The following is a 14,890-nucleotide window of genomic DNA, read 5'->3' on the forward strand; positions in this document are numbered from 1 at the left end:
TTCGTTCCCGGACGAAATTAAAAATCACCAAGAAGTTTAGTTTCAACCCGAGACGAAACTTTACTCCCAGGACTAAAACTAAATTAATCGAAACTCCGCTGCTCATAGTTCAGTTTCGCTCCCAAAAGATAAGTGGAGGGGGATAAGATGGAATAATTTCGACGCATTTCATGACAGAATGAAGGAAGGTTAAAACATTGAGGTAAAAAATCGAATGCCTAGGTTTAGTTTCGTTCCCGGACGAAATTAAAAATCACCAAGGAGTTTAGTTTCAACCCGGGACGAAACTCTACTCCCAGGAAGGAAACTAAATTAATCGAAACTCCGCTGTTCATTGTTAAGTTTCGCTCCCAAAAGATAAGTGGAGGGGGATGAGATGTAATAATTTCGACCCATTTCATGACAGAACAGAGAGAGGATAAACATTAGGGTTAAAAATCGTATGACCAGGAAGTAATGGCCAGTAGAAGACGAATAAAATAGGACATATCATATGCCTGCAGTCGGTGTGAGCTCTCACCGAAAAATGCAATGCCGGCCATGGCAACCGTCCACAGAATGACCAAACCCCCCGTTTAAAATACTCTAATTTGGAGTAAGTTGACGAAATGTCACCCAGACCGATGTGTGAAATACTCGCTATCGCTCCATGGGAGTTCTGCCCACGCGGATCTCTCCTAACTGGTCTCTCACTCTGTCGGTATCTCTATATTTGTTGAACCCTACGACGCAACATTGCATCTCTCTCCATTTAAAAAGTGCGATTACGATAAAAATTTACGAGATATTGAATTTGAAGGATTTAACCAAAATTGAAAGTGCTCAGAATGGTCTGAAAATTGGTTCTCTACGAATCACGTGGTCTAGGGTACGACAAATGACATTTTTGAAAAATCGATTTCATTTAACGCCAGAGGCAATTGGCAACACTGTAATATAGAGAAAATTTAGCGTTTCCACAATATTTCCTAGGGTTTCAGACGTTTTTAGAGGGGGTCGATTCCATGATTTTTTCTCGTATCTCGTCTCGTTCGCCCTAAACATTTCTATGAGCCAGCGAGAGGTCGGAAGTGGGTTTTGCACGTATATATTATTTTCGAAAAAAATACTGAATACGAGCAAATGAGAGGGTGAGATGAGAGGTCTTCTTAAAAACCTGAGACTTAAAAAAAAACCCTGCCCTCTTCCTCCGGACTGCTTTTACTACCGTACTCCACCCACGGGAGCATTCCAATTCATATCGGGATGAGCACACAAAAGGTTTGTTTGATGGCCGAAGATGGGGGGCTCGGCTTGGTAAACTAGAGGAGGTAGTTAATGGCTCCGAAGCCCATGGAAGAGCCATGCTTCATGACTTCGGCACTGCCCCAGTTTTCACGGTCTGGCCTTGTACCTTCCTCCCTAAAAGCTTTTAAGCCCGCTCATACCGGACAGGGGCGCTTTTTGCGTTCAATATTGAACCGGCAAGAGTATCGTATAGACAGCACCGTATTCGGCTTTACAGCACATCACGTTCGAATAGCTCATGCGGCATAACTCGTATGGTCATGTCCCAAAAACAATAAATAATCCATTAAAATACGATAATGAATGTTATATAGGACTAATTAATTAATGCATTGATTTTTTGCACAGACGCACACGTATATGCCCGTAATTATTACGTATCTACGCATAAACTTTTACACACGCGGTAATAACTAAAGCAAACAACATAATATGGTGTCGCCTGCATTAATCCTAACATTTTACTACAGAAATTGATTGTTTGAGGCGTAACGTTGTGAAAACGATTCATTTTTAAAATTTGAAAAGGATTGTTTTAGGTAATTTTGTAGACCTGATGATGACGTCTAACGTTGAAATCATGGCCGTGTAAATGTGCGAATAAATATTCATTCCACAGATTTTAATGCACAGAGATACATGGGCGTACCCAGAATCACAACTGGGGGGGGGGGGGGGGGGGGCAAAACTATCTGTGGTCGTTCAAGTTGAAACTTTTTTGCACAGAAAAGATTAATGAAACCAAAATTTTATGGAAATTATGACAGCGATTTATTAGTTTTCATAATTATTTGCTTGAAAAATAATGATTTCTATTTTAGTTCCATGTCTTATACTAATATCATTTTTCTTCAAAAGGAAAATTTGTTCATAACATATGTTTTGAACAAAATTTATTTTCGCTTCTAGGGGGACAGTTGACTCCCCTACCCCCCTACGTCCATGCAGATATATTATTTTAAATATCTATAACACCATTAAATGAAAAGGCTCTTTCATTTCATGCCTTCGTCCTGTCAATTGCTTTCCGACCCAGATATTTGATCGGAATGTCCTGATTTTACTTGACTATCATATGAGTAGTATAGAATGTTCTCCCTGTATATACTGCCAAGCTATGACGAAATGGTTTCCCATCCAATAGTTATTTTTAGACGTAATTCAATGAAGAAAAGGAATTTTTAGGTAATCAAAAGGAATATTTTACTCCATCGGCGGAGTCTCAAGAGTACTTCTTTTTCGAAAAGAGTATTTCCAGAGTAAATAAATTTATATGAAATATTTTGATGCTAAAGAATTTGAAAATATTTTCAAAGCCCAAGTCACTGCGTGGTTAATACCTCAGTCCTAGGAATAAGGAAAGGAATTTATTGAAAGACAACAACTCTTACGTATTTTTTTAATAATTATCAGGCATTTAATTATTAACTTTAGTATTGTATGATAACGTTACGAAACCTATCGAGCATATACCTGATTCACTGGAGATAGAAAGCGCAAAATTATAGCGATTCGAAGGAGTATAATAGTGTTTCCATAGTTAAATGGGAGAAAGTGATAGCCAAATGGGTAGAGCTCGCGGGTGCTGACCTTGAGGTCCCTAGTTCAACTCCCTAGTGAAGCTATTGGGCCCTTCCAAACCAAAATCCTCGAAGGTGGTACACTAAAATGAATCGGCCTCCCTCCCACCTGAATGTAACAATATCTTTCCAGTGGGATAGTCCGGAATGGTTTCTACCCTCACCTTTCCAAACAAATCGGCCATTTTTATAATTTTGGAGATAATTGCAGAAACATTTTGGCGGGTACACAATATTGTTGTAGAAAAGGGATACCAGTGAATCACTGATGATTACATTTATATAGATACAGTGATTCACTTGTATTCCTTTGCCACAACAATAGTGCGTACCTCACCAACCATTATAAAAATTCATCTCCAAAATCATCAAAATTGCGCTAGTACCATTTGGCTTCTAGGGTCCTCAATTAAAATTACCCAACTGCGAATAATTTAAATAATCGTAAAAACTTCCCTCCAGTAACGCAGCGCACTGCTCCATTTTTTCATTGATTTATGGAGCCAGTTCCACCTCGCATAAAGCTCGTAGACATGTGAAATCCATGATGCACTTAAAATGGGAGCGACCTGCCTCCACTCGTACCTTTTACGTGAATTACTGGTGTTCTTTCTTTTTCCAACCCTCGTAAAATCCTTTGGCTTTGAAAACACCGGTGCTCTCTGCCTCAAGAGAGTCGGAAGAGCCATCAATCAGATTTAAACCTGGGAGCAAAGAACATTAAATTAACTATATTTCAGCTGTTCACGTCTTGAAGCGAGGTGAAATGTATTATGAAACAAGAGTACATATCTCTTTTCAGGCTTAATCCGGTGGAATTCTAGCACATCAATAAATGAAAATTCAATGGCAATTTTCCACATATGTTACCTCAGTGTGAGGTCATTCTGACAGTTAACCTGAGTAAGAAACTTGCAAAATGTGAACTATTATTTACACTAGTGATAGTAGAGCCACCACTTTGGAACCTGCCACAAAGGTACGTACTTTATGCTAAGTCTAAGAACAAATTTTCACAAAAATTTATTTTCACCAAGTATAACAGCGCAATTTAAAACTACTCTAGCCTCGCCAGTGCAGAATACTTACTAAGTATATCGTAATTTCACATTTATCTTCTTAAGCATTGGTAATCACGCTGACAAACACATTTCACATTTTACTTCTTAGACAATGTGAATATCAAGTATTCTTTCAATCTTCTAAAGGCACTTACAATGGCTACATTAAATAATATTAGTTGAAGTAACTGGCCCTCCCACCTTGAATGAGTGAATTTTCACCCATTTGGTTTATTCCGGGGAGAGCTCTACCCTAATCTATCCAGAGTTGATTCACTGAGCGAGTGACTGAGGTCAGCAACGGCGAGCGTTCACCCTCAGCTTCACCGCGGCCGTCGTACATTTCTCAATGGGAACATCGTCAGATCAAAAGCCATGATAGAATGTTGGATCAATGGCGAATACTACATTGAGAGGGCCCAGGCACATCCCGTATCACCTTGATGAATATTTTTAAAAGTATAGGTGAAAACTATATGCTTTGTTTCGCGTAGCAGCGAACCTACCTCCTTGGCAATAATAGCTGTTAATAACAAAGTCTCACAGCCCAAACGCCACAATTGAATGATCGATTCCAAAATGAGGGAAGCAGAGTCATAACAATTGCATTCTTAACGCTACTTCCTGTGTAGTTATTGCCAAGCGGATTATACGGAGGAGACCCAATCCATTCAATAGAAGGTTTCTGTTTATGTTGCCACTTTGAGCAAATTTTAGACGGTTTCCAAAAATGTCCGTAGTCCGGCGATGAATGGAGGGCGATCCATTTTTTCTAAACATTTTCAACTTAAAGTACTTAAACTCCCGAGAAGCAGAACTAAAAAGTTATGTACTCGATAGATGATATCATCACGAATATCAATCTTGGAAAACCGCCCGAATTATCTTATTTTATAAGTAATAGTAGCGGGCGTTACTTGATGGAAATCCTTTGTCGTAAGAGTTGAGGGAATAAAAAACATTGCTTTTTCCACATAATGATTTATTTTTTCCGACTATGGTTTCATTACACCGTAAAAATTTCAAGATGAGGAGTACAGCAAAATTGAATAGTAATTATATTGTGTTAAAACCCACAAATTTTTCATCCAATATGAATCGCTCACTGCAGAAAGGCATCATGTCCAAGTTGGACGATTTTTTGTCTTTTCTTTAGGTTGTTGCTAAGTGCAGGACTCAATTCTTCCTACTAAAAGGAAACATGTCATGTTAAAAATACCGAGCGAACATGTTTCCTTTAAGTAGAAAACGTTGAATCTTACAACCAACAACAACTTAAAGAAATAAAAAAGTAAATCGTCCGACATTGGGCAACAACTGTTCAATTTTTCTGAATTCCTCACCTTTTAAATGTTACCCTATAACAAAACCATGCTCGGAAAAAAGTCACAATGATTTTTTATTCCTTCAACTCCTATGTAGATTATTTCCCTATGGGATTCGGATCGCTCTTCCGCCAGCGAGGCGAGTGGTGAATCATGGAAATCCATTTAATGTGACCGTGGGTAGCAGCTCAGTCAGTGGCTGATTATTGAAATATCAATAGCGATATTCGCGGTTGGAGTGACCGGGCAGCTCCTTAGCCACGGATATAACAAAAGAAGATCCTCAAGTCGTCATCTAAATGTGTTGTCGACCCCCGCGAATTCAAATGGGTTTACAGAGGTCGCCACTCGCGTCGCTGACGGACTTAGTGATCCGAGTTTCACGGGGAAATAGGGAATAATTAGGGATATTAACCGAAATTTATATGCATGATGGTGTGATCTGTCAAATTATTAACTTTTCAATATTATTCCTCGCAATTACATAATTAAACTTCAAAATATTGGGAAAAAGTGGATCGCATTGCAGTCATCACCGCGCTTCGGACATTTTTGAAAACCGATTAAAATGCGACCGAAGAGACAACAGAAATCAGCCTTCTAGTGCAGGGGTGTGCAATTGTTTGGGCTTGAGGGCCACTTTGTATGAGCGGAGGATATCGGAGGGCGAGCACCGTTTACAACGAATGTATTCATCAGTTAACATTGCATTTAATTTCAGAAAAAGTATAAATTGTATAATAAAAATTAAACGACAGTGGTATTTATATTCCACCTATTTCTTTGGTTAATTTTATATAAGTTAGAATTCCAACTGCTTGCACATTTAATCATATAATCAATTTGAGTGTACCCTATCACTTTTTTTTAATTCTGTGCCGGGTCGTCAGAAACTCTGAGACATCACCCTCGGCAACATGTTTAAGAGGGTGATGTGATTGAAAATTTAGAAATCTGTCCGATTTGTGTGGTTTTTTCCACCAATCTATATGACAACTGGCAACACTGTATTACATAAATAATTTAGTGTAAGACACGGTCTCCGGCGTTACTTTGTGGAACTGCTTCATCGTAAAATAAGAATACTTAGTTATATTCCACGCTTTATTTTAAATAGTACGACCCAGGTTTCTGCATCATCAGGATGATAGCATGATATGCAGAAACCTGGGTCACCTGATGATAGCGTGATATGCAGAAACCCGGGTCGTACTATTTAAAATAAAGTGTGGAATAGAACAAAGTATTAGATAATTAGTATTATTACAACTTTTCCTCTTCTATTCTTGACCTTGTTTATTAACTTTAAATGATGTTTCTTGGAGTATAGGTCGAATGAAACCAAGTTATAGCCAACGTTTCGATCTATGTAAAATCATCCTCAGGGCTATGAAAGTGAACACATGAACAATATAAAATACAAATATGACAATGGTATACAATATTTTCACATAAAAATGGTACGATAGCGTTTTTATACAGTAATATAATTCAAAGTATACACACATATATATATAATAACAGAATAGAATACACAAAAAATTTTGACATACCTCTTAACTTTGTACATATTTATTGATGTTGTGTTACTAAGGTATTACCACACCTAGTTACCATCCAAGAAACATCATTTGAACAAAGTATTCTTATTTTATGATAGATAATTTAGTGTTTCGACAATTTCTCCAAGCGTTTCAAACAACTTTTAGGGTCTGACAGGCAAACGGCCTTCTCATATTTGAGACAGGGATGTGCAAGTAGCACTTTTTGATCTCAAGTCGTGACGAGCACGGTAATTTCTGGACCAGGCAACAGAACAATACATTCTCCATAGCATGTGGCCCGCGGACCGCAATTTACCGGCCCCTGTTCTAGTGGATGGAATAGGGCCTCCTCCATGTAGTCCCCTTGCGGTGGGCATTCGCGGCCAAAATCATCGGCGGCAGTTGCTAAACGGACTTGAGGCGACGCGACGCATCCCGGAGGAAGCAGCATCAGCGAGTTCCGGCGATAGAACCGTCTGGTTCGCTGGCGTAGTATTTTTAGAGGGGACGACAAGGAGCGGAGACGGTTGAAATGGGTTTGGGAATGGAGGGGAGGGAGTTGAGCGGGGGGGTTGAGACTTGGAAGAGAGAGAAGGGGTGAAAATACGATAAGAGAGAGAGAGAGAGATGGAGTCAAGTTGGTTAACACACACGTTCTGTTTTGGTTCCATTTCGTTCGCCTCGACCTGCTTACCCATTTTAACTCTCAGCTGGGTCATTCCTCAGATAGGTATTCTCGCTTTTGTGCGCGGAACCTCCGGTTTTCTCTCTTTCCTCAATCGTTTTCGTTGGTGAGCAGTATTCCGTCCTTTTTTCTAACCTTTAAACCTACTTAATGTCTCTTGGTAAATTGTTAGTTTAAAAATTGATTGAGTTGCATATTTAAATAATCGCGGCGCGGCGCCGTAAAAAGGAGCCCGACGACGCCTCTAGGGTAGGGATAGGAGAGGAAGGGTAGAATAGGGAACACCCTCGCTGCTATGAAAGCGTTCAGGGCTCACTAATGGCGAAACCATAATTCGTTGTGCCAACGATTTTGGAAGATTTTTCTATGAAAGAGAAAATCCATGGATCAAATCGTTGTATAGTCATACAGGCAGTTGGCAACAGTGTAATACATAGAAAATTTAGCGTTTCGACAATTTTTCCTTGTGTTTCAAACACTTTTAGGGTCTGATAGGCAAACGGCCTTCTCATCTTTGAGATAGGGATGTGCTAGTAGCACTTTTTGATATCGAGTCGAGTATCGAGTCCAGTTGAAAACTATTCGCGAGTATCCAGTCGAGTCGAGTATGGTAATTTCTGGGCCAGGCAATAAAGAAATGCATCCTCCATCATATTCTCATTTATCCAATCACCTGGTGAATTTTCTATAGTGAATCCTTATCCTGATGTAAAAAGAAAATTATAATGGGGAACGTTGATGGTAATAGGGTGGTTTCCTATTATTTTTTTATTGCCTAAATCGAAAGATTATTACTCCTGGAGTACGTATTTCACGCTTTTAGATTTTTACATGACGATATCTATTTTTCGCGATTGAATGAAAAGTGAAAATTTTCAAGCGCTCGAAAACGCGACGCGTAAGTATGAATGCCGGGAAATCTCTCCGTGTGACGTATTTCTGTTTCCCGCTGCCGCCCTGTGAGGTGACCTTGAGGCGAGTTGAGCGCTGATACGACGCAGGATGCTAGCAGGTAGCAGAGTACCCTGCTAGCTGGTAGCGCTTGGCTTAAATAAGGATTATTAATACCTTATCAAATGAAGAAAACTTTCCGACCTTAGCCACTTTTAATAAGTGATTATTAAGACATGTTTCCCTGAGCTCTGTGCCTCATGCATGCATTGGTAACCTCAGACGATGTATAACTCCTATCTTCTCGTATAGAAACTAGGTCCCTGTGACGTCACGTGGAGTGGCATCGCATGGGCGCCAATCTGGCCTTTTTCAAATGAGGATAAAAATGGACCATTGTCATTCGTCTAAACCGGTATTTCTAAAACGAAATAATTTGTATATTATGAATACAGTAATCGCAATCAACTACTCGGCTCGACTAGAATTTTCAAGTACTCGCGCATCCCTAATTTGAGATTAAAAACAAAAATACATTTACTGTACGAAATATTCTATTTAATTTAATAAATTAATGAATACGAAAATATTTATAAGTTACACATGTAATAGCATCAGTTTTCGAACTCCTTCCCCTTTAGGGCGATGTTTTTTTTCGAGTGCTGACTAGCAAATGACCGATTACTGGCAAATCTGTCATCTTGACTTCTATTTAAGGCTTAAATTATTCAGGCTCCGTAATCCACAAAACCACACGAACATAATGATAACCTTATCAATAATTTTGTGTAGTTTTTATGCGTTTGGGGGGGGCACGTGCCCCCCTATCTTAATCTGCCTATGCAAGTGGGTTTTATGTAATAATGATGAGTGTGATTAGGGGAGCAAAATTCTTTTATTTCCGATATTTTCACAGAGAAATCAGGAACATTTTACTCGTTCTTGCTTTCTATAATACAACTATTTGTAAAGTATGCATTTAGTCGACACTCATAATTAATGTATATAATATTTACCTCAGGTCTGTCTGAAATTGTAAGCCATGTTTGTTGGAGTAAATGATTTATCACTATTCATGTTCTACTCTAAATTTTGTGATAAGTATGTGTGTGCACTATGTATACTTAGGTTTTCTTGAGGATAAAATTTGACCCTTGCCATTCGTCTAAACCGGTATTTCAAAAACCAAATAATTTGTGTATTATGAATACACTTATGGTGGGTAACGAATCGCAATCAATGCCTTTCGTTTTCTTTGATGAAGGAAACTGCCTTATTATCGTGGCAGCTGAATATTTCGTCATTACAATTTACAACACAAAATAATGCGTATTTTACTTATTTCCTAAATATAGTATGTAACATGTACATTTTTGATGTTGCTTAGAAGCGGCATTGGGTTATATTGGGTTAAAAATGAGAAAATTTTGTATCCAATCATAATTATTGTGGCTGCTACATATTCAGCCTTTAAACTTTACAGCAAACAATAGCACGTTGTTTAAATCTTTCCTGAATAGATCTGAAAATGCAAACATTTTTTGATGTTACTTGGAAACAAAATTGGGTAATAATGGGTTAACTCAATGCTTCCCCATATTTGGACCCATTTCGTTTTCCCACGCCCTAGAGCGTGATATTTTTCTCATTCGCGTCACGCACCGTAAGGGTATCGCCCCAACTCGCCCATCCCCGTCACTTCGTACCCTTATCCGAGCCAACACACACTCTCTCCCGAGGCGGGGGCCACGGGGTAAAAAGTTTCTTTCTCAAGTCTTTTTCTCCTCCTTGAAAAAAAATAACAATGATAGTCCTCATATTCCCACTTTTTCCTCCGCCTCTCTAGGGGCATTTTGCGCTCGGCGGACGACACCCGCGAGCCATATACGTGAGGGAAGAGTAGAACGATGAAATATTTATCAGTTTCGATTTCCTTCGCAAAATATCTCTCCCTCTTTCTCTCCTCTTTTAGCTCAGTGAACTTCCTCAACGTGCGTCGCTTCGTTCCGCCCTCACTGGATATGCGTGGCTCGACTCACTAGGTCTACGTTTTGACGAGACGCGAGTGACACTTTGTGCGGGCTTCTTCCATCTTTTACGAGGTTTGGATGCTACGCAATTCCGGCACCCCACCTTTTCTGCTGGAATGTCTACTAACCGCTTTCCCCTTTTACATAGCAATCAATAAAATATTTGATAGTTTCATCGTCAAAATTTTTAATTTTACGTCAAAAATCGCAAGTTTTGTTTGACGCTGTGATACGAGTGTACCCTTTGCGATGGTAAAGCGGTATTCCATGACCGTGATTTGGCAGAGCAGAGCAGTCCGAATTGAATAGAAATTTCAGTTATAATAGGGGTGCTTGGCAACCGAAATTCATATTTGTGATGATACATTTTATCAAATTGATTTGTTGTAACTTTTATTAGGTATTATCATTTTTAAATGCTAAAACCTGCCAGACCAGTCATCAAAGTCAGTATTTCAGCATCATACTTCGACTCCAATCCGCTTTCCTATCTGCCAGCCTTATCACGGTAACGTATTCCTTCTCTTTTACATCCTTAATTAACCTGTCTCATGTAACTCATACAGGGCTGCCCTTTTCCCTTCTAACCGTTCACCTGTCCTTCGACTATAGTCTTGTCACCTGTCTGCGACGAGTCCCACGTCGAAAATTCTTGTCGTCCACAAAAAACGTCCATTGATAAATTTATGTGACATTACAAAGTTTTACTTTTCATTACGTATTGTTAATTCCATGAAGTCACGCCCGAGACAACTAATTATCGTGCAATTGGTTTGACGCAGCTTTAGATTCCGCTCTCCTATGTTCTAGCCTTTTCATAGAGAGGTGATTCTTCTCTTCTACGTCATTAATTACATGTCCTATAATGGAGAGCGGAATATAAAGCTGCGTCTATGTAAATGTAACTCATTCGGGGCCATCCCTTGCCCTTCTTCCCATACACCTGCCCTTCGACGATTGTCTTCATCAGGTTACCATATCTCATGATGTGACTGACTAAGTTGTCTTAACCTATTATAACCCAATGTTACTTCTACAAAAAATCAAAAATGTATATATTTTCAGCTCTATTTAGGACATATCTAAACTAAGTATTATTTTGTGGCGTAAAATTTAATAAAGAAATAATTAGCTGCCAACTATAATCATGATTGAGTGCAAAATTCTCATGTTTTCAAAATGAAAAATCTTCAAATTTCATTTCTCTCAGAAGCAGCACTGAGTTAGAAAGGGTTTTCTTCCTAGGGTTTAAATAGGACTTCTTATTTTTCCCACTCTTCTTAGGACTTCCTACAGGTAAATACTTACTTATGGTCACACGATCGATATAGATTCTTTTTTCGGTATCTACATCTACATAACACCCTGCGAAGCACCTCTAGGGTGTTTGGCAGGGTGTGATCAATCAGCAGCATGCAGCATTCAATAGGATTCACACATGCACACCACACGGTCCAAAAAACGTCACCAATTGCCATCGGTATCGCCAATAATGACAGATTATTTCTTTATATTCACTCTAACAAATATTTGCTGACATTTTGGTCAATGTTTGTCATTTTCTGTCCATCTGCATAACCTGATGACGCCAACTCGAACAAAAGCGAAACCGTTTTTCATAAAATAGAGCCAATGCGGTAAAAAAAACGGAATAAAATACGCTCAATGGGCACACATACGCAATGTTGATAATGTTTTTTCTCAGTTATGGAGCCAATTTATAGAAATCTTCGACAAAAGTAATTTTATTATATATCTCTGCCATTGACAAGCTACTTCATCGGCAGATCAGATTTCAGCCATGAACCTCGATCGTCGTATACCGTTTAAATGCTTTGCTTTTCTGGTTTATATCTTAACTGTTATTTTTTCTTTATGTGCCCTCAGCTATACCTCCGCCTTACATGGTGTGAGTCTTTTAATTGTGACAGTTAAAACTCCGAGCAAACATTGATATCCGCTGCATCGCAGATAGACAACTGCTGCATCGCAGCATTTCCTTGCTGTATCCTGTTGGAGTCGAACGATCGAGATCTCGAATTCATTCTAAATGCGATGCTGTCATTATGATACAACTTTACCACTCTCCATATTCATATTTTACATCAAATTATACAGGAAAATAATTAACGATGAAATAGAAGTCGCAATTGTTTCTAAAGCTGAACAATTTTAGCAAAATTGTCGCAGAAAGAAGAACTTAATAATTGATTTAATTATATTGTTTTAAAACAGGTTAAAAGAAATACACCGCAATTTTTAGGTGAAAAATTCAGGATTCACTTAAATTCCACGATTTTCGGATGAAAATAGGATTGACGTTTTCAGCTAAATATATCTTTGAGCCTATGTATTTGATTAATACTTATATATTATAAAAAATGGCGTTCACCCTCACGGAAAATCATCAATCGTCGAAAAATATATAAATAACTAGCTGACGTTGTTTTGCCGCATAAAATATTTCATGTGAATATTTTGGTAGTCAAATAAAAAATAACCAACTTACGCAAATGTGAGAGGATGTGGTGTGGGGACTGTGTGGATGTGGTATATGACTGAAAGAGGAATGGCGCGCTGTGAACGAATGAGAACTACAAAAATAACAAAATACCAAACAATGTCTTTTTGAATTCATTGGAATTTTATAATTCAATCAATAAATTTCAAATTACATCTCTATCGCAAAATATGACAGTTATCAAATTGAAGTAGGTAGTACATAATTCTATAAAAACAGTATACGGATAATGTATTTGTGCTTTCAATATTTCACCTACCTTTACAATTATAAAATGCGTATACATTTCTCTTTTAATTGAAAACGATTCCCAAAAATTATGCACCCTCTGATTATTACAGTATTAATAATGGCCGAAAAAGATTGAGGCCGTAAGCGCTAGTGAGTTAGATAAACCTTATTGAACGTTTTAACAACTATAACAAAGGATTTATTTAGTGACTAAACTTCGAAAGAAATGTTAAACAACATAAACAATACTGACGGTCCTCAAGGGGACAGTAAACAAAACAAAAACGCTAACAATAAGAAGAGAAGGTAAAGCACGTGGACACCGCATTATTAACATCGGTACCTCTACCGCGAAATTTATATAATTATAACGCTAAACTAACACTGACGAGGTAAATATCCCACTTTATTAAAATAAATTGCATTAAAAAATAAACCTCAAGACTGTAATGCACTCGATAACTCAGAGATTCAACCCTAAGGCTGGATATAGACAGTTATGGCTATATTCCTCCCCATCTAAGCTATCAACATGACAACAACAAAAATTCAGGATAGAGGAGCCAGCTCTTTTCATGGTCTACCTCGATAAATGAAAAAAAAAGCAATTAGGGGCGTCCAAAGATTTCACCCAGTACTTGCATCTGTTATAGCCAATGTCCCATTGTTGAAAAAAGTGGATTTCAAGAGGGTTCTGAAAGTTTCTATTTAGAGAACAAAGAGGTTTTGTGAATATCAATGGGATCCTCATCGGAGAATAACTTGCAACACAATGGGCTTTCTTTTACAAGAGACTCGCTAGAAGTTTCCGACTGTACTAATTCAAAAGAGTTTTTGCAAGGATTTGTAAATGCTATGAAGAGGCTTTCAACAAAACATGTAAGGGTTTCACAACATTTGATTCACAGAGTATTTCATTAAGGGCCTCTAAAATCACGAAGTATATATCTTTCGGAATTCTCACGGGTTTTTTATTTAATCATTTCAATAAGGTTTTCAAATACTGTACAAAAGCTTTACAGTAACCATCCTTAAGGTTTCATGAAAATTTTTATGAAAAAAATCGTTTTGGATACCTAACCAAAATCTCTCATCAACCTATAATTTCGGTAAGGGCCAACAACATTCCCCAAATTTCGCAATCAATATAAATATTTTACTAAGCATCGCCTCGCTCAATACAAGCGAAGTGCGTATTTATGGCTTCCATAATATTCCATTGAAATAAGAAGATTCCGACACAAATTCTGTGCGCCCGTGATACCGCTACCACTTTATTATCCACAATATCTCTGCCTCGTTTATTATATGTGTTGTTATGGCGAGCTCACAGCTTTTTGTAATTAATCACTCAGTCATTCGACCCTAGCGTTGCTTCGGACAGTTGAGGCTAGATTTTACCCAAGGAAAAACCGCCAGCTTTCGAATTTCACAAAATCACGATAGGGGAGTAAGTACCTGGGCACTTCGCTGTGTGAGTTTTTTTTTTTTACTGGGTCCAAAATATTTTACCAGGGATTTGATTCTTTTTTAGCACAAAGTTCTAACCTATACACAACCTCGTCCCAAATTTCGTACCAATGTAAAAGATTTCGCTGAGAATCGCCCCGCTCAATTCGAGTTAAGTGCTCCTGCAAGCGTAGAACAAAATACAAACACTTCGTTCCGCAAAATGTAAAGCCAACTCTGTAGATGAAACACGGGTCGAAACGTGAAATTGCAATGTGTGGAACAT

The sequence above is a fragment of the Ischnura elegans genome, chromosome 4 (assembly GCF_921293095.1).
Source record: "Ischnura elegans chromosome 4, ioIscEleg1.1, whole genome shotgun sequence".
NCBI classification, from domain to species: domain Eukaryota; kingdom Metazoa; phylum Arthropoda; class Insecta; order Odonata; family Coenagrionidae; genus Ischnura; species Ischnura elegans.